General features: G+C 49.0%; 1 protein-coding gene across 1 annotated transcript in view; it reads right to left on the bottom strand.

The window, feature by feature from the left end:
- The window catches only part of LOC146796532 (actin, cytoplasmic 1-like), a 46,417-nt gene extending 30,525 nt beyond the window's left edge, over positions 1–15,892 (bottom strand). Inside the window, exon 1 of the mRNA XM_085629153.1 lies at positions 15,739–15,892. The gene's annotated coding sequence lies outside the window, so the exon portion shown is untranslated. The remainder of the gene's footprint in view (positions 1–15,738) is intronic.
- Positions 15,893–19,361: the final 3,469 nt, after the last annotated feature.

Raw genomic sequence — 19,361 nt, 5'->3', positions numbered from 1 at the left:
CCTAATTGCCTCAACTTTTGTTAATATGTACTCTTGAGTAAATGTGCAACTTGTATATATGTAACTCCAACCATGAGTATCTGTAGTAGACATTTGTGCTTACTACCATTCTTTTTTAGTTTAGAGTTTATCTGTTTGTATCTTTTATGTAATTTTGTACTCTGAAGTCCTCATGTAATATAACTGGTTCTATTGTAAAGCCCTTTGACACCTCTGAGTAAAGTATGCGCTGTATAAAAACGCATAAATAAACCCACTTCCTCAACAAAACCGCCATTAACTGGCAATCAAAATGCTGTTATGTTCATAAAGTAACTACATCTAAAAGCACCCTAACTTATTTACAAACTACAAATCATGCTATATCTGAAATCTAACAAAAGGACTACTTGATGCCACTCAAGCAAAAACTAATGGGAACACACATGGGATAATGTACCGATACACTAATTGACATGGTCGGGATAGTCAATTCAAGCAATTTCAGACTACGAAGAAGACATGAAAGCCAATGGCTGAATGGTGCTGATCCTCAGCCATGTCTATTTACCTCTTATTGTACTTTTTTCAGGGATTGCTAACATGAGGTCTCCTAAACAGCTAAAGCTGTCAGTAACTACACCTAAAAAGCAGAGTTTAATAGCAAAAGTTATAAAACAGAAAATAATATGTAGAAGAGTGGCCCCAACCTGTGGTCTGGGGACCCCTGGGGGTCCGCAAAGCCTTCTCAGGGGGTCTGCGCCTACTTAGAAAATTAAATTATATTAACAGATTAATAAAGTGTATATAAATAAAGAAGCTACATGTACAATTAAACCATTTAGGGGCTTACTTACAAGCCTCTTGCGCCACCGGTACGCCACTTTTTCACATGTTAAAAGTGACGCCCCTTAAAACGTACTGTAAATGTGAAGGAATTAGAAATTGGAGGGTAAAAATGTAATTAGTATCCTCAGATTGATTTGTGGGAGCAGTGCAGGTGCACCAAACAGAATATAGTATGGATGAGTGGCCTCAATTGAATTTAGAAAAGTTCCAAGCTTTCCATTAAAATTATGATTTTATTTATATGTGTTTGAGAATTAAATAGAATGTGTCATCATTTGTGTATTTGTTTGATGAATGCATGTTTTCTGCATTTTTTGTGTTTTGTTTTGCGGTTCAAATCATCGTCAATGTTTAGGCCGGGGTAGCCGGCTTCCAGTAATGACTCAGTGGCCGGAAAGGGGGGGGGGGGGGGGGGGGGGTTTCAGGATTCCAATAATGATTCAGTGGGGGTCCCCAGAGTTCACTAATGATTCAGTGGGGGTCCCCTGGTTTCTGTAATGATTAAGTGGGGGTTCACAGAAGTTAAAAGGTTGAGACCACTTATTCCTACTGCTTTCTGCATTATCGGAACGGCCATCGCAATTCCTTAATAAACTGTTACATTCCGCTTTGCACCTTGTTTCATTCATATGGGTAGTTTTTGAGCTTCTGAATGGTGTGTTTACTTGCATTTTCCCATGGACCTTTGGGACGGGTGGAGCTGGGCTGGCTTGAAGGGTGTGGCCCTTCCTGTGTTCCTCGGACGTCACTGTTTGTCATGCGCGGCTATGCTGGCCACGTCTGTCTGCACCTTTACCTTTGAACCTGTTTACAAGGAGTCTCACTGGGGAATCAGACGCTGCTTCCATAAAAGGCAATGTCAGAGCGGCTGCAGAGATAGTAGAGCCTGGTCGATTTAATCGATACTCGTTTTGCGGACACTCGAAGGGCACTGAGTTTATACTGCCACTGTGTCACAGGCTAAATTAGAGCGCAGTCCGGTCGTAAAGTTGGCACAAGGGGGGCTTGGGGGGGGGCAGGCGACCGAAGGGAGTCCCCACCCCCGGGCAGTTTGGGAGGGGGCGTGTGGGGGGGCGTGGCTGGCCCCGCGCGGCCGTTTTTGAATTTTGGGCTCCTTTTCCTACTAAATGCAGCCCAGGTATAAATACTTTGGGCGCCTGCTCCCGGCCACCATTTTAGGTTTGGTGACCTGGTGGCTGGGAGCTAGGCTAGTGGTGTGTTTTTTGTTAGGGTCGTTTAGCTTTGGATAGTAGTATTTTCGTGCTGTTAGCAATGGCGGAAGGTGATTACCGTGTGTTGGAAGCCCTCCGGCTCCTGAGCGAGGCGGGCTGGATGGACCTCGTTGTGGGTGAGGTGGCGGGGCCGTCGCGTCCCATGCGACGGGCCTCGTCGGGTGTAGCGGCGGCGGTGGCGGCGTGTACTTCGCCGAAGCGCATGAAGCCCATGGCGGTGAGTGACCGGGGCCGCCAGCGCTCTAAGAAGGCGGCCCCAGCTGTCGCCGTCCAGCGGAGGGCTCCCGTACAGGTGGGGGAGGTGGGAGGAGTGAGTGGGGAGGGCCAGGAGGGCTGGTGCGCGGAAGAGCTGGCGTTGAGGGTGCCGGCGGCAGCGGCACGCTCGTATTCTTCCCCCGCGGTGAGAGGCAGACGTGGGGGAGGGCGCGTATATGAGAGGCGTTCCTCTTCTTTGCCTGAGGCTCCGGCGCTGTATCGGATGGAGGCGGGGGGCGGTGATGGGCGCGGAGCGGGTCGGGAGGTCGCGCGAGTGGCGCGTGCTGTTTGTTCTCCTCGCGCGTATGCTGCCAGGGAGGCGGGTGACAGAGCAGGCGGCGCTGGGGGCTTGAGGGCCCAGCAGGTGGCCTCGCTTTCTTTTCAAGATTCTTTTGTGGGGCAGGACAGCGTGGGACAGGGCATTGGCGTTTTCGATGGGTCAATGGATGTTGGGGAGCAAGGGGTGGTGGGGGCCACAGGAGGGGAGAGCCCGTTATTGTTTTCCCCCGCTTTATCTACAAGGGGAGGGCCGGGGTCTGTAGCGACGAGTTCTCTGGGGGAAGGGGAGTGGGCCCAGGTGGGGGGGTGGGGCTCTCAGCAGGAGTTACGTTTTTCTAGGGATTTTGGGGTTTCTCGGGCCTCTGTGTCTTCGCGTGGGGGGGGGGTTGCGTTCTCTGGGGGTTCAGGAAGGTCAGGGTAGGGCAGGAGCGAGCGTGGGTGGTAGTGAGGAGGAAGTGATGGTGTTTGGGGATCTGGAGCCAGCTGGGGGAGAGTTGGCCTGGGACGGTTTGGATATTTTTCCCTCTTGGTCTGAGGGGGTTCGGGGGAGTGGAGGGGAAGCGGCGTCGGGCTCGTTCCAGGTGCGGGGGCGCGGGGGGGATTTGGAGTCGGGGGTGGGGGCAAGTGGGGACGTTTGTGGAACGGTTGCAGGGGGGATAGGCAGTTCGCGGGTTGGTGGGGTGTCGCAGGTGAGGTGACGGGAGAGGCGTCTGCGGTGGTGCAGGCGATGCTAGATTGGAGTGGTGATGAGGAAGGTGTGTCTCCGGCGTTTTCGGGCAGTAGGGTGCAGGCGGGTTTTTCTGGGGGTCGGCAGACTAGGGAAGTTTTTTCAAGTGGGCATAGGGCGGGCGGCGCGGTTAGCTTTCAGGGACCCAGCACACCAGTCCAACCTTTTTCTTTTCAGGTCAAGAAGCGTAGCAGCGCAGCGGACTCGGTAGGGCGAGGTGCGGCCCATTATCGCCGAGGAGAAGGGAGGGTGAGGCCTTGCGCGGCACATTCCGTACCGGCGGGGGATCCCGTCGCGGCCAGCTCACGAAGGTCCGGCGCGGCCTCGCTGGCCCCAACGTCACGGCGGTCAAGATGGACGGAGTTTTCAAATAAGATGGATGGTTATGTTGCTCAACGTAGGGGGGAGGACCAGCGTGTACAGTCGGCTCCCCCGCAAGCTGGTTTTAAGGCCGTGGAGGCCGGTTGGGCTAATTCTGGGTCCGGTAAGGCCCGTGTGGTGGAATTTGCTGAGGACAATTTGATGGTGGAAGAGCCACTCTTGCTTGATTATGAGGAAGACAGCCCCGAAGAAGGGGAGATACGGGGTTATGAGGAGGGGGGACACTCTAATGTTTCTTGCAGTATGTTACAGGTGTCTGGTGCGGCACACATTGCACAGCCCGTGGTGGTGAAATCCAAAGGAGAACACGGCCCGTCAGCGAGGGCGCATCCTCCAAGGGATTCTTCTGAGAGGTCGGCGAGGTGGTCGGAGTCGGTCCGCACACCCTCTTTAGAGCCAGGTGAGAGCGCTAAAACACGGGCCAAACCTATTATGGTGTCTGTGGGGTCTGGGGAGGATGGGGGAGGGGGTGTGTCGGAGGGGAGATTATATAAAGGAAAATATGTGAAAGATACAGGAGTTGGTACGGGGACAGAGGGAGCGGTTCTGGGGACCAAGGTAGAGACTGGGTCAAATACGGAGGTAGGTGAGGGTGAGGACAAGCCACAGAGCAAAGAGTTAAAGATTAAGAAGCTCCCTTATATGGGGGTGACTAAGCCTTTAGGCGCCCATTTAATGTTAGCGACCAAGGAGCGTATTTGGAAGGGCGAATATGTGGAAATTTTGAAGCTCTTACACAGGGAGGTGAGGTCTAAGGAGGGCTCTAAGGAAGAGGAGTACGAATTGGCGAAGCGCCCTAAGGTGCCGCTGACGATTGAAAATTGGACGGCGGCATTTTTAATTTATGCCAGTGTCTACTGTGAAAAGTTTCCCGAGCGCTGTGTGGCCATATTCAAGTATATGGATGTCATACGGAAGGCCCAGATTACAGGCAATGGTTACGCTTGGGCACAGTATGATGAAGAATTTAGGGCCCGTATGGCTTGGGATCCGGAGGCAAAGTGGGGTGAGCTAGATAATGATTTGTGGCAGCATACCATGGGGGCCGCACCAGGAGGTAAGACTATTTTTACGGCTAGTGGTTTGCCTCTAGTTTACCGGCCCTTTCAGGGCAAGCCCACCCGGGGTGGGGTGGGAGGCTCAGCCGCGTCACAGACTGGGGTCGGGGCATGTTGGGATTTCAACAAAGGCCTATGTACTCGGGAGTATTGCAAATACCGTCACGAGTGTTCCAAGTGCGGCAAGCGCCACCCTCTCGTCAATTGCTGGGGCGTTAGGCCATCAGGCGGACAGCAAGGGCAGCAGGCAGGCGCAGGGATGTCTAGCAATGCGCAGCAGTCACAAGGTGGTCGGGGAGGTTGGGGCGCACAGGGTTCTGGGCCGAAGGGCTCCTACGCCAATTAAATTGGCTCAGCTTGAGGAAGCATTGAAGGGCTACGGGGACTTGGTGGCAAAGCATACAATTCTTGATGGTTTCAGGTGGGGTTTTCATTTGGGGTACCACGGGCCCCGGCAGAGAAGGTGGGCGGATAATTTGAAATCCGCCTCAGAGCACGCTCTGGTGGTGCGTGAAAAATTGTGTAGGGAAGTGCAGGAGGGGAGGATGGCAGGCCCGTTTGGAGAGTGGCCAGTTCATAATTTGATCATTTCCCCTATTGGTGTGGTGCCCAAGAAGGAGGAAGGGCAGTTTCGGCTGATTCAACATTTGTCATGGCCTGAAGGGTCGTCAGTCAATGATTTTATCGATGAAGACGCTGCTTCGGTGTCATACTCCTCAGTTGACGTCGCCATGTCACTTGTCGTGACCGCGGGCGCAGCTGCAGGTATGGCAAAGTGTGATATCAAGTCGGCTTTCAGGCTGCTCCCGGTTCATCCGGACGATTGGCCGTTGTTGGGTATACAGTTCGAGGGTAAATGGTATGTGGACAAGGCGCTACCAATGGGCTGCTCGGTGTCATGTGCTCTGTTTGAACTGTTCAGCACTTTTTTGCAATGGTTTTTCACGCATCGCACTGGTCACAGCTTGATCACCCATTATTTGGATGATTTCTTCTTTGTGGGCTCTCCGGGCTCTTCGGAGTGCCGGCAGGCTCTGGAATCTTTTCAGGAGATTATGGAGGAATTGGGGGTGCCGTTGGCTCCGGAAAAAACAATTGGACCGGATACTGTTATCTCCTTTTTGGGTATTGAGCTTGACTCAGTTGCAATGCAGGCCCGTTTGCCTGAGGATAAGAAATCCAAAATGTTGGCGTTGCTGGACACGATGTTGGCCCGGCCGAAGGTGACAGTGAAGGACATCCAGGTGCTGTTAGGCCATTTGAATTTTGCTTGCAGGGTGGTAAGGGCGGGTCGGACTTTCTGTAGGCGTCTGGGCCGGGGATTTGGCGGGTCAGCATTTACCTCACCATCATGTGCGTTTGTCAGCAGGCGTGAAGGAAGACCTGCGTATGAGTACCACTGGCCAGAGATGAGGATGTGCAGTGGGACGTGCAATTGTTTTCAGATACAGCGGGCAGTGATGGTTTTGGCATTTACTGGCAAGGGCGTTGGTGTGCAGAGAAATGGCCGCAGGAGTGGAGGAATGGTGGGCGGAGCATTGCCTTTTTGGAGCTTTTTCCACTGTTGGTGGCTTTGACCATTTGGGGCAACGAGCTGGAACATAAGAGGGTCCTGTTCCGTGTGGACAACATGGCGGTGGTGCAAATCGTCAACAGGCAGTCGGCTAGGGACGAGCAGATCTTGAAATTGATGAGGGTGTTTGTGCTGGGCTGTTTGCGCTACGATATTGCATTCAGGGCTTTGCACGTGCCAGGTGTGGACAATGACATTGCGGATGCTTTGTCTCGTTCGCAGTGGGAGAGATTCCATGGGCTGGCCAAGGAGGCGGACAGGACACCGACCCCGATGCCGGAGCACCTCTGGTCTGTCGGCAACGTAGGGTATTTCAACTGGTGGTAGGTTCTCTGTCTGCTTCCACTCGTGCAGCGTATGCTTTGGCGTGGAAGGAATTTTTGTCTTCAGGAGCGCGTAGGAGGGAGGAAGGGTGGCGCAGTTCAGAGGATGTAGTTCAATTTATCCTTGACCTCATCGAGAAGGGTTTGTCTAGAGTCACCATTGCTGGGAAGTTGGCGGGGATTTCCTTTATGGGTAAGCTTTTCTGGGGCTATTCCCCGTCTGCTGGGGAAATAGGACGCAGGATGCTCGAGGGTTGGGCCAGAGAGCGGGGGGGAACTGTGATGTCCCGTTTACCTATTTCCTGGCAGACGTTAGCACGTTTGTTGACAGTTTTGCCTGCAGTTTGCAGGGATGATTTTGAGGCTTCGTTGTTTGCCACCCTTATGGTGTTCATGTTTTTTGGGGCTTTTCGGGTTTCCGAGCTCCTCGGGAACAAGGTAAAGAGGGGCATTCGTTGGCAGGACGTTTTCTTCTCGGACACAGGTGTGAACATTTGGTTGACCAGTTTGAAAACAGACCAGAGGGGGACGGGTACGGGGGTGTGGTTAGAAGCAGGAGCCCCCAGTTGTATGTGTCCGCTGCGTTTGGCGAGGCAATGGAAGATATTATCAGGGGGAGATGGGGGCGATTTGGTTTTCAGGCATATGAATGGGGCGCGCGTCACGGACTATCAGCTGCGTATGGTCCTGCGCAAGGGGTTGCAGCGTATTGGTTTGGATGGGGCCCAGTTTGGGACGCACTCTTTTAGAATTGGGGCGGCAACTGAAGCGCATAATCGGGGTTGGTCTCAGGGCGACATAATGCGCTAGGGCGCTGGTCATCCGACTGTTTTAACAAATATGTATGAGAAAATGCAGCGGAGGCGCCTGCGTCCACCTCTTTGGCTTGAGTCTCATTCTTGTTTTTCTTTTCAGGTTCAGTGGCTGGGCCACAAGCAAAGGAATTGACGGTGTGGATTGTGGGGCATTCCTTCGTTAAGTGGGCACATGTTCAAGCGTGCAAAAGTTATTTTGGGGGAAGTTTGGGTTTTAATGACAGCCTTTTTCGGGTGGTCTGGAAAGGGAAGGGGGGTATGCTTTGGAGGGAACTGATTCCATGTTTGAATAAGGCCTTGGTGAGGGGGCATTGCCCGGATGTTCTGTTAATCCATTTGGGGGAGAACGATCTTTGCAGCGTGAAAGGGGTGGTTTTATTGCGTGCCATGAAAAGGGATTTGGCTTTGTTAAAGGAGCAATGGTCGGGTTGTCATGTTCTCTGGACGGAATTGGTCCCGAGGAGGGTGTGGAGAGGGGCTTTGAACCCCAGAGCCATCGACAGGTCTCGAAAGAAGGTGAATATGGAGATCTCCAGGTTTTGTCGAGATTTGGGTTTTGGGAGAGTGACGCACAAAGATATCCGTTTTGAGGCGGTAGAATTTTTTCGTGGAGATGGGGTCCACTTGTCAAGGTTGGGCATGGACTTGTATTTGTTGGAACTTCAGGAGGTTTTGTCCCGGTGTTTGAATGTGCAGAATTAGGCTCGTAGTGTTTAAAGCTTTTTGTTGGGGGGCAGAAAGAGGGGTGGGTAGTTTCACCGCCCCCCTCTTTCTGGGTGGCGGGGGTTATGGTGAATTTTGGACAGTTTTACCGGAGGTTGGTGGAGTTATGTTGTTGAGTTGGGTTATCGACAGGGAAAGGATAGGTTGGTAACTTTAGTTCGGTTACACAGTTTGTGGGCCGATAGCTGTAAAGGGGCAGGCAGGGGAGTTTGGTTAACGGAAGGTTTGTATTTAGAGATTGTTGGGGGGATTATATAGGAATGTAATGTTTGATATTGTTGTAATGTTGTATTGTACGGGCGGGGGCGGGCTCGAAGGAATTTAGGGGAGGGGGCGGGGGGCGGGGTTAGGCATGTTATATTTAGTGAGGTTTAGTTTTGGAAGGCGTTTCGGCCAAGGTTTTTAAAATTGTAATGTGCACCTGTCTCCAATAAAGCGGCCTTTTACACACAAACCTTGGTCAGCGGCCTGCTTTACCCCCCCACCCCTCCCTCCCAAGGGGGGCTTGGGGGGGCAGGCGACCGAAGGGAGTCCCCACCCCCGGGCAGTTTGGGAGGGGGCGTGTGGGGGGGCGTGGCTGGCCCCGCGCGGCCGTTTTTGAATTTTGGGCTCCTTTTCCTACTAAATGCAGCCCAGGTATAAATACTTTGGGCGCCTGCTCCCGGCCACCATTTTAGGTTTGGTGACCTGGTGGCTGGGAGCTAGGCTAGTGGTGTGTTTTTTGTTCCCACCCTCCCTTCCCCACAAAAAACACTGTTGTTGGTTATTATTTTTCTGTTTTCCACTTTTGTATTTTTGGGCGGTTTTCTTGGGACAGGTGTGCAGGGGTTTGTATACGCTTGTATTTTGTCGCTTGGAGCAGGTGCTGTGCGGGGGTTATGGTGAATTTTGGACAGTTTTACCGGAGGTTGGTGGAGTTATGTTGTTGAGTTGGGTTATCGACAGGGAAAGGATAGGTTGGTAACTTTAGTTCGGTTACACAGTTTGGGGGCCGATAGCTGTAAAGGGGCAGGCAGGGGAGTTTGGTTAACGGAAGGTTTGTATTTAGAGATTGTTGGGGGGATTATATAGGAATGTAATGTTTGATATTGTTGTAATGTTGTATTGTACGGGCGGGGGCGGGCTCGAAGGAATTTAGGGGAGGGGGCGGGGGGCGGGGTTCGGCATGTTATATTTAGTGAGGTTTAGTTTTGGAAGGCGTTTCGGCCAAGGTTTTTAAAATTGTAATGTGCACCTGTCTCCAATAAAGCGGCCTTTTACACACAAACCTTGGTCAGCGAACTGCTTTACCCCCCCACCCCTCCCTCACAAAAACTGCCTGGCGAGGATTAGGTTTGCACGGGATTTCTGCTGAGTTTCTGGTCGGGTTTGCACATACAATAAGGAAGTGATTTATTTCCATGTAACGCACTAGGCATAAAACACGCACGACTCGTACGAGGCAGTGGTTAAAATACTGGACTGTGTTACAGGCGCGCAACGCCCATTGGGCTCAAAGGGCTTCAGCGCCCCCTCCCCCTATGTGTCAGCCCGGCTGAGACATCTTCCCGGGCACCCACACAGCCACACCCGAGTACTTCACAGGTCTTAAAAAGACCATTAACTTGCTAACGAGGCTTTGTTGTGTTTTCACCCCTTCTTGGAGCCCCTGCATCTCCACTCTGCATATTGCTGGAAGAATCATCCCCCCCCCCCCCCTGAAATTTTTAGTAGCCCCCCTCCCCCCTTCGAAATTTGGCTCTAGTTGCGCCTCTGCTGTGTTATGACCACATTTTCCGGTATTTTGCACTCATGGAGGGTCGAAGTCAAAACTGGAGTAAATTTAACGAGAGCTATACTCCCCTGGGATCCTTTAGACTCACACGGCAAAACGTCTGCAAAAACATTTCCAACAAGTATCGTGTGTTGTGTACCCGATTATTTACTTGTGCTTATAAAGGGAGGTATAATGTGTGCATTTTCCACGTAGTATTTTTCAGATTGTCTCGACCCTGGACACTGATAACACTCGTTAGTTATTACCCAGGGCAATGGTACACATTTTATCCTCCTCGAAAGACGAGCCTCCAAGGCCTCAGGGTTTCAACCTGGGGCGTTCAGGTTGCACACGCATCTCGAAAAGGATGCATTAACCCACCAGACTATTACACTAGTCCAGATTTTTGACGTGATGTTCAGTGCTTTGCGTGAGCAGGCTTTACTAGTGAGGCCCTACTGGTCACCCATTTGCACAGCTGTAGACATGTATCCTGAGATGGACTAATTCCTAGGAAATGTATTCTGCTTTAATGAGCTGTGCTTAGAGTCCAAAAGGCTCATTCATCTGTTTTGAGTGCTGTATTGATAAAGTGTGAGCATCAAGCCTAGTTTTTTCACTTTTTCTTGAAGCTACCACTTAAAAAAATTAACCAACTATCATTTCCTTTCCGTAAAACATTCCTTTCTCTTATTCATTCTCATTCATTTATCTTTCCACACAGCCTACACCCCTCACCCCCACAAAAAAACTAAACATCTTCCCTTGAATTTTCTTTCTAATGTTTTGAAGCCCCTGTAAAAAATGGTATCATTTGATAGTTGGCATTTGGCAGTGTGCCGCCTCTGCCGAGCCTCACTTTAGAACTTCTGTCTTGCCCCTTCCGCTTTATGGAATAATGTAGTACAGGAAATTGTCAGAAGTGGATCACCGGAGAAGCCCCGCCCTTCCGGTGGTTGCTGTAAGGTGCTGGTACTTTTGTCTCGGCTGCTCCTGCTAAGTTACTCATGGGTCTAACAATCCTTAAAAACAAAGACAAGGAAATGCATGGGGTCTAAGGCGAGGCCTGAGAGACCGGTCGACCAATGTCTGTTCAAGAAAGTCAGATCAGTACTATATTTTCAGGATAACTGCTTGTTAGGTAAATTATTGCCATATAGATGTATCGAAAGAAATGTGGCCCTTGTGAGAATCTGGCACAGATCCCACCCGTATAGACAAATGATGGACACACCTGAGGACGCAGTTATGTTTTTAGCTCTGTCTGAACAGCACAGCTGTCTCTGAGACCTGTTGTTACCAATGCTTTCCTGTTATACATAGATGGGGCTTTGGCCAGAGGAGTATTTCACTCTCACCTCTTGCTATTGGCTGTTTGATGTATCATTCATTCTGCCTCCTATAGAATGTTTGCATGGAAATGTATGAGGGACTGTTTTACAACTCAAAAGTACACTGGGTTATCACACATGAAATTACTTATCTCATAGATCTCGTAGATGCGCATACTGAAAGCAGTGATTTTGTATTTATTTTTTCCACAGGTGGAGGCTTTTCAAAATGTTTTGGTCAGGGCTGAAAATGCAAGACAGACCTATTGACTTTACCAGTGATTGTTTCACATGAGATTTTGCCCTGTTGTCATCTGGTTCCTCCACTTTTCTAGTGTAAATTGGATTCTCTTAATGGCAACCTCTACATCCAACTGACCTCTGTTAATTTACCTGTAGGCATAGGGAAAACTCAGATTTAGCTGCACGGCCGCCTTAGGGTGGCACAGAAACCACGCACATGTTAGTTTCCATTCAGACGGCAATCGATTGTGAGCTTTCTGCACCCCAAAAACAGGTTTGTGTGATCCACTGCAAATTTGACGGTACGCTTCACCGGTGAAACTTCTGCGGATCCACCAAGACTGGGGGCCCGATCCCACAAGAAATGGTACAACTACCGGATTAGACAAGTTAGATCATTAAGGGATCTGCTGCATAGACGTGCGCCTGCCCTACAGGGCCATTCTCTGGCAGTGGATTTGCAGAGTGCTGTTGACTTGACTAAGGCAAGCATTTGGCATTGCAGTGATTTGGATCTACTGGTAAGTACTAACTGTGCCACAAGTGTTATGATTAAGAACAATACTCTGCAATTCAGCACTCGCGCAGAAATCCTCTCTCCGTGAGCAAGGCTATCGCTTGCCCCAGTGGCAATGTTTTCATTTAGTGAACAAACATTGGTGACTTCCTTGAAGGAATCAGAGAGAGGAATCAAACAACAGAATCACTTCTGTTCCCCTCCTCTATCAGTGACTTTTAAATTGCAATTCTAAATTTAAGCCGGTGGTTGCAGGTGATGGGCACTGGCCCGCATTTCTTGAGACCAGAATTTATTTTTCATCATCTGACTTTGAGTAAGAGACAGAAAGGGGAGAAAGGAGATACAATTACAAAGACATAAAAAAAGAACCTGCCCAAATGAAATAAATATACAGAAAATGCAGGGTAACAAAAGAAAGGGGCATGGTGTGGAATCAGGACTGAGCAGTATGTTTTGGGCTCCTGCACTTCTTTCTGTACTATATTATCATTATTTTACAATTTTTTGTAATTATTATTATCGTGATTAATATTATTATGTTAATTAGTATTAATATACGTATTATTATTATATTATGTTATCATTGTTATAATTATTTGTGTACTTATTATTCTTTTGTACAAAATAGGCACTTTGGAAATTTGAAATATAGCGGACGAAACCTAATCTGATTACCAAGCATCACCTTGTGTTCCCAGAATCATGACTGATAGTACATGAGTGAATATGAGAACCTGAATCGCTTTATTGCTCTGATAAGCACAGGTGGAGTTGCACTATGGACCCCGTGCAGAGTGAATGAGTTATTGTCTGATACTGTGACCGAGGTCATTACCAGGCACAACTCCAGGGGGTTTCAGAGCAGGCAGGGACGTGAGCAGTCTTTGCATCCAGGTTTTTTCTTAATATGGAATATTTACCTGGAGGCTGCTTGAAAATTTGTGGATTGATTATGCCCAGTGATATATTGACCTCTCACCACTGCATAGTGTTCCTTGGTCTGAGGACACCCGGCAAAGTTCTTGCAGGAAACTTAATGCCAAAGGAACACATTTTGGGTTTGATGTCCTACTCCAGGCTGGTCCTGATGGCCAAGCGAGCCTCCGACAGCAGAAGGAAGAGTAGAGATTTAAAGGACCCTGTTTATTACAACAAAAGTCTTCCTTTGGATAAGGTATGAAACCTTGCTAAAAAGCAAAATTGCAGCTCGCGGCTCACAAAAAGGCTTAGGAAGAGGAGATCTCCCCTTCTCTGTCATGAAGAAGAGTGAGCAGCCAGACTCTCCAATGAATGAGGCAGGTAGATATTGAGTCTCTTTAAACAGGGGCAGTTTACCGTACACTCTCAGGGTCTCCTCCTGAGGACCATGCCTAGGGCCTTATAATTTCACGCATGCTTGTATCAATGACTCTGGGGCTATGTATCGGGTTGTATTAAACATGTATTGGCCAATGCACATCAAACACCTATGGGCCTGATTTAGACCTTGGTGGACGGGTTACTCTGTCACAACTGTTATGGATATCCTGTCCGCCGAAATATAAATCCCATATTGTGTTTTTATAAATCTCTCTCAGCTGTAGACAGCATAAACAGCCACGTGTATCTTTCCTCCTAGCACTGGTTAAACAAGGACCACGGTGCTTCAACAGATAGACAGTAATGTGTCCTTTCTAAGATTTGCACAGAGAATTTGAAGTATTTGCACTGAGAATGCAGCACACTGGATTCCAAAACAGCACAAATACATTCATAGCCTGTAAAATATGCTTTCTTCATTTTGGACAGGTTTGGGTCAAAAGTTTCGAATTTGATCCTATGGCCACTATAGTAAAAAAAAAAAAAAGGTAGTACGGGCGAAGTGATTTTGTTCGCTCATGTAGAGCACACGGAATAAATTTTGCAGAGTACCGAACTACCCCAGGAGTAGATAGAAGACGGGCCTAGTTGAGTCGGATTCATTACTGCAGTTTTAGTTCTGGTGCATCCAGTTCTGAGCACACTCATTCAGGGCGTCTCAGCATCCTCATCTCTCAGTATCCCTCTAAGTAGACTCTTGAGGCTTGAAGACCAGTTCAGAGGCAACAAAACGCACAAGCTCTGGAACCCGCGCCTTCTGTCTCCATTTGCACCTTAAGCGCCATACAGCTGTTGTACCCACGTCTGGCGGGATGGGCGGCTCTGCCTCAGCTGCTTTTAAGGGAGGATCCTTTTGTTTTTTAAGTCTCCTGGCCTATGGAGCCAAATCAAGGAAGCAGGTGACATTGTGCTGCCTGACGCAGTCCTGCTGCGCTCCTTCCTGATGCGCCCCTGTCCCACGGGGCCAAGCTCTGCTGCCACTGAGGGCTGGACAAAGGTGTAACACAAGCCCCTGCAGGGGGAGGGCACGTGTTCAGGGGCTCCCTCAACTCTTCAGAAGGGGCCCCCTCTAGGCCAGGGTAATTGATTATCTGTGAGATATGGGAGACTCAAGGGCCCCTCCTTACATTCTGCAGGGGGTGCCATCACGTTGCCTTTATGCCACTGGGGATTGAGGGCGGTATCTGCCTGGCAGAGGCTGCCATCACGACAGCAAGTCAACCTTCTGGCCTCAGCTAATTGTCTGGGTTAAGGTACCGTGACAGCAGCCGCAGGAGGCTATGCCCCACCTAATATACATTGCCCTATATGATAGTGTTAAAAGGGGCAGATTTCGCTGCTCTTTCATACATCAAGGAACAGTGAGAACTTCAGAAAGTTGCTATTCAGGCCACACTAGTCCTTCTGTTGCTTCCAAGGCGAGCTTCTGTCTGATAATGAATTCAGTTCATAGACAAATAGCTCTTCTTCGTGTAAACATATGCCCTTAATTTAAAGCAATATCCTACACCACTTCTCCACCAGCTCCCGTCCTTCCCCAAAGGATGCTGAAGGCATCTGGTATAGACCATGTCCCAAGAAAGTCTAAACCCTGCACAATGAAAGCATGTTTAATGAATGGCAGAAATCATTCACCGAAAAGTTATTAATCTATCTATGCAATGATAAACCTATATGCATCGCATGCACCTAACAGAGGCCCCGCAGCGCTTTATAAAGCGCAAGAAGAGCATTTCGACAGCAATAGAGCGAATGATGGGGGTTACTATGCTAATGCTGGCATGTTAGAGTTTTCTGCTGCGCTGCAGTAACATTTGTAAGGCCTCGCGGCGCTCTTAGGGGCATATTATCAAGCATGGCATTAAAATTATCGCCGCTTTAGTGGCAGAAAACTGCCGCTAAAGCGGCGATACTGGGCTTGATAATATGCCCTGGAGAATTCCAATAGAAGCCCATGTTGACACCAGATCATGGGCTTCTATTGGAATTCTATAACGCATATTATCAAGCCCATTATCGCCGCTTTAGCGGTAGTTTTCTGCCGCTAAAGGGGCGATAATTTTAACACCGTTTCTTGATAATATGCCCCTTAGACTCTGGGACCGCCACGCCCTGGTCTGGAGGATTCCATCACAGACAGAGTCCTACAGATGGGTTTTTGAAAAGGATGCGTTTAAGGTTGTCACAAACGACATAGAAAGCAAGCCTCGGCTCTTCAGGTAGGGAGTTCCATCTATTATTAAAGAAAAAAAGTATCTTTCCAGTGGGTGCACTCGGGTCCTTTCGGAGCCATAAGTATGCACCAGTACTTCTCACCTCTACAGCACCTGCTTACCTTGGGTTGGGTCGCTGTGATGTGACGTCAGTGGAGTCAGCTGCAGGCGCTGGAGTGACACTGCCCACCTCGGGTGATGGAGCTCAGAGTGACAGGCCGTCAGCTGGGGCTCTAGATTTATAAGGCGCGAGCCGTGGACCCGATTGGCTGGAATGAGTCTCAGTGACGTCATCGTCGAGAGAAACATGACAGTTTTACGAGCTCCCCATTTATGGCACGACCTTTAGGCTCTCAGCTTATCTCCTTTATTGCTGTGGTACCTCTTGGCGAATAAAAAATATATTTACAGCGTCTACGCTATCTGGGGAAACTTTAACCCCGTGGGATGACCGCGCCTCGGGCTGGCGCGCGGCCAGTCCTCACTTCTACTGCTTTACCTGTGAATGTGCTGTCCTGCCATCACCTAACTGAGGTAACAAGGTCAGTCTTGACTTGTGCGTTGCCTTATAAGGACAGCTGCGTGGATGTTTTTGTTTTACCATCTCATAAACGGTCTCTCAATGTGCCTCTTTCTGGCAAGGCTACACATTCTGAACTGGCTCAGAATTATGAACGGAACCAGGGACTTTTTAAGGCATGGGCAAAGTAGGCAACTGCCCCCCACTTCCCGATTGCCCCCCAGGAGCAAGTGACCTTTGTCTATCTTACCTCTGTTTATTCAAGTATTTCAACCTCTCTCCTCCTCTCTTCCCGTCTCTACCTCTGACTAAATCTGTCCTTGCCAAGCACCATCTTAAGGATAACTGGGAACCGCAGAAAGTCACTTCAATGCCTTTTTGTGTGACCCCATTTTTATGTTATGTTAATATATTTTATATAGCGCTCGAATACCCAAGGGTGTCTTGGCGCTGCCTTGAAGTCAGATAAGAAAGCAGGAGGTTCGGAAACTAGTGATTACAAATCCAGCTTTTAAGGGTCTTTCTAAATTGAAGGAGATTTTGGGCTGCTTTGAGATCCATAGGGAAGGAGTGCCATATCTGTGCAGTGCTGATCACAAAACTGTACGCCCCCCCCCCCCAGTGCTTTCTTGAAGGTAAGTACTTTCAGTACTTTTGCATTAGAAGAGCGAAGTGGTCTAGGGGCTCTATACCAATTGAACAGAATTATGCAGGGCCCTGTAGGCAATACATGGGGCCTTCAAGGTGATTGTTTTCTGTATGGGTTGCTAATGGATTTCAGGAAAGGCTTGAGAAGCTGACTGATGTGTAGGAATGGTAAAGATAAGGCGTGATCCCGCGTTCAGGAGAGTTTGAAGTTTTTTCAACAATTTCAGTTGTAGGTTAACATATAGCCCGTTACAGTAATCTAGCTTGGATACATAAGTGCTGTGACCACCAGTTTTTGAAGCTGAGTCGGTATGAATGGCATGATTTTCCTAATGGTCTTTTGAAGGTAAAACACAGCAGAGTTGATTTGATTTACTTGGTTTTCAAAAGTAAGTCTTTTATCAAAGATTACTCCAAGATTCCTAACTTTTTCTACTGGTATTGGAGGAGGGCCAAGATTTATTGGCCACCAGTCCGTGGACCAGAAAGTGCTGTTTTTGCTGAACAGCAAGACCTCAGTTTTGCCTGAATTAAGCTTCAGGCAATTCTCGCTCATCCATGAGCTGATGTTTCCCATAGAGGTGCAAGTTTTTGGCATAATGCAGGCTTGAATAAGCAGAAAATAGTTAATAGAAATTAAAGCCGTCCCGAACAATGGCCCCCAAAATATTTCTTGCCCGGGGCCCCAAAAATCTTTAAGATGACACTGAACCAAATGTCTTCCAATGTTTGGATGGTCACGCATAGTGAAAACTCGGGGATGAGGAGGAAAGAAGGGAGGTAGGAGAGGCATTCCGGGGCCCGGTGAGCTGTTTTTCTTTGTCTGGTGAAGCGCGTGCAGTTTATGGCAAGTCCCCCTCTGTTCCAATCGCCCGGACTCGATGGGCCTCAGCAGTCAGTCTCTCGGCTGGAGATGGGAGGAGGCAGCGAGGCTCCGTAGGCGCCGGGTCCTTGCCTGTCTTTGGTTCCGGGTCTCGGGGGCAGTGTCAGCACAAGCAGCGGTGACGCCGGAGCGACAGCAGGGTCCCTATCGAAAGCTCTTCGAGCAGGCAGCTGAGATATCAACGGCGACAGCTGCATGTCATCCTGCAGAAGAAAATAGAGGTGTAATTCAAGCACCAGTGGGGGTTGAGTCTCCGGTAAGGCGCAACGACAAAGTTTTAAGCTTGGTGGGCTCGGTCCCGGCGTTCTGGGGAGGTGGCATTGACATTCTGAGTAAGTGTATGGAGGTGAATGAAGGTGGTTATACAAATGGTATTGTTTCTCCTCCTAGAGTGGGTCGCTATACTCTAAGAACAAGGGCTGCTTACTCTCAGCAGAATCTAGAGGTTACACACGTCTCTGCAACCCAAAAAAAGACACCCATTATTAACTTAACTAAAGCAAAGTTAAGGAGGTCTGGGGCTAGATTCGGGGAGAGTGATGAAGAGGAGGAGGAATTAAAACAAAGAGGAGTTTTCAAAACTAAAATTAGAGTAAAAAAGAAACCCGCACTTACCTCAAAAATCACCCCCTCATTAAAAACCTACTATAGAGTCATGGCTACCACAGTGGAACCCAATCAAACCACGGAAGAGACCCTTGAAGATACGGAGGGGTTTTTCTCCAAGGTAAAAACCAAGTCTAAACAGTCTAAACTGAAATTAGCTGTAAGTGACGGGGGAGCTTCCTCCCCCGTGACCCCGTTTTCTCAATGCAAACAAAGGGGGGCTAAGCAATCCACTAAGCGGCCCACCGGGTCTCCAACTGACTCCCCAGTGCTTAAGGCCCCTCAACAGGATGTAACCCTCTCCAATAGGTTCAACGTTTTGGGACCACAGGATGAGGAAGAACCCGCACCGTTTAAAGATCCCCCCGGAGATTCCTTAATAAAAGCGCCCCCTCGGTGTCTCATAGCGGGAAGCTCGGAAGCAGCAGAGGGCTCCGAAGTGCGATCTCTGTCGGATATATTAATCACCATGAAGAAGGAGATGCTTAGTGGATTTAAGGTCTCAGAACTAAACCAAGCAGAGCTTGCGGGAAGGTTCTCTGTTTCCGAAGCCAATCAGGCGGCGATCAAGGCTTCTTGTGAAGCTCTGGCCCAGAGGCTCGACGAGGTGGTTGCAAGGACGGACCTTCTCGAAGCAGAAATACCTGGCATTAAAGAAAACATAAGTGAGGCTGCAAAGGAAGTAGGGAAGTTAGCCTTACAACAAAAGGTTCTGAAAGACGACATCGAAAGGTTGGAAAACCACTCAAGGAAGAATAACCTAAGGCTCCTCAATATTCCCGAGAACTTGGAAGGTTCAGACTTAAAGGGGTTTGTCATCTCAATCTTAAAGGGGACTGTTCTGAAAGATCAGTCTGACATTGATTTGATGTCAGAAATCCAAAGAATTCCCCGGGACCCCTACAGGAAAAATCCGAAAAGACTGAAACCCCGGAAGATTTTGGTTAACTTCCTCTCATACTCAGTAAAAGATCTAGTTTTATCACTTGGTCTCAAGGAGGGTTCCTTAACTTTTTCCCCCAATGGTTCGGATTCATTTACCTTTCAAATAAGGTCTGACATTTCTCACATAACGGCTACAAGGCAGT

This window comes from Triturus cristatus, chromosome 10 (genome assembly GCF_964204655.1).
Source record: "Triturus cristatus chromosome 10, aTriCri1.1, whole genome shotgun sequence".
Classification (NCBI taxonomy): domain Eukaryota; kingdom Metazoa; phylum Chordata; class Amphibia; order Caudata; family Salamandridae; genus Triturus; species Triturus cristatus.
The sequence above is the reverse complement of the archived record's forward strand: the minus strand, read 5'-3'. Positions and strand labels throughout refer to the sequence as shown.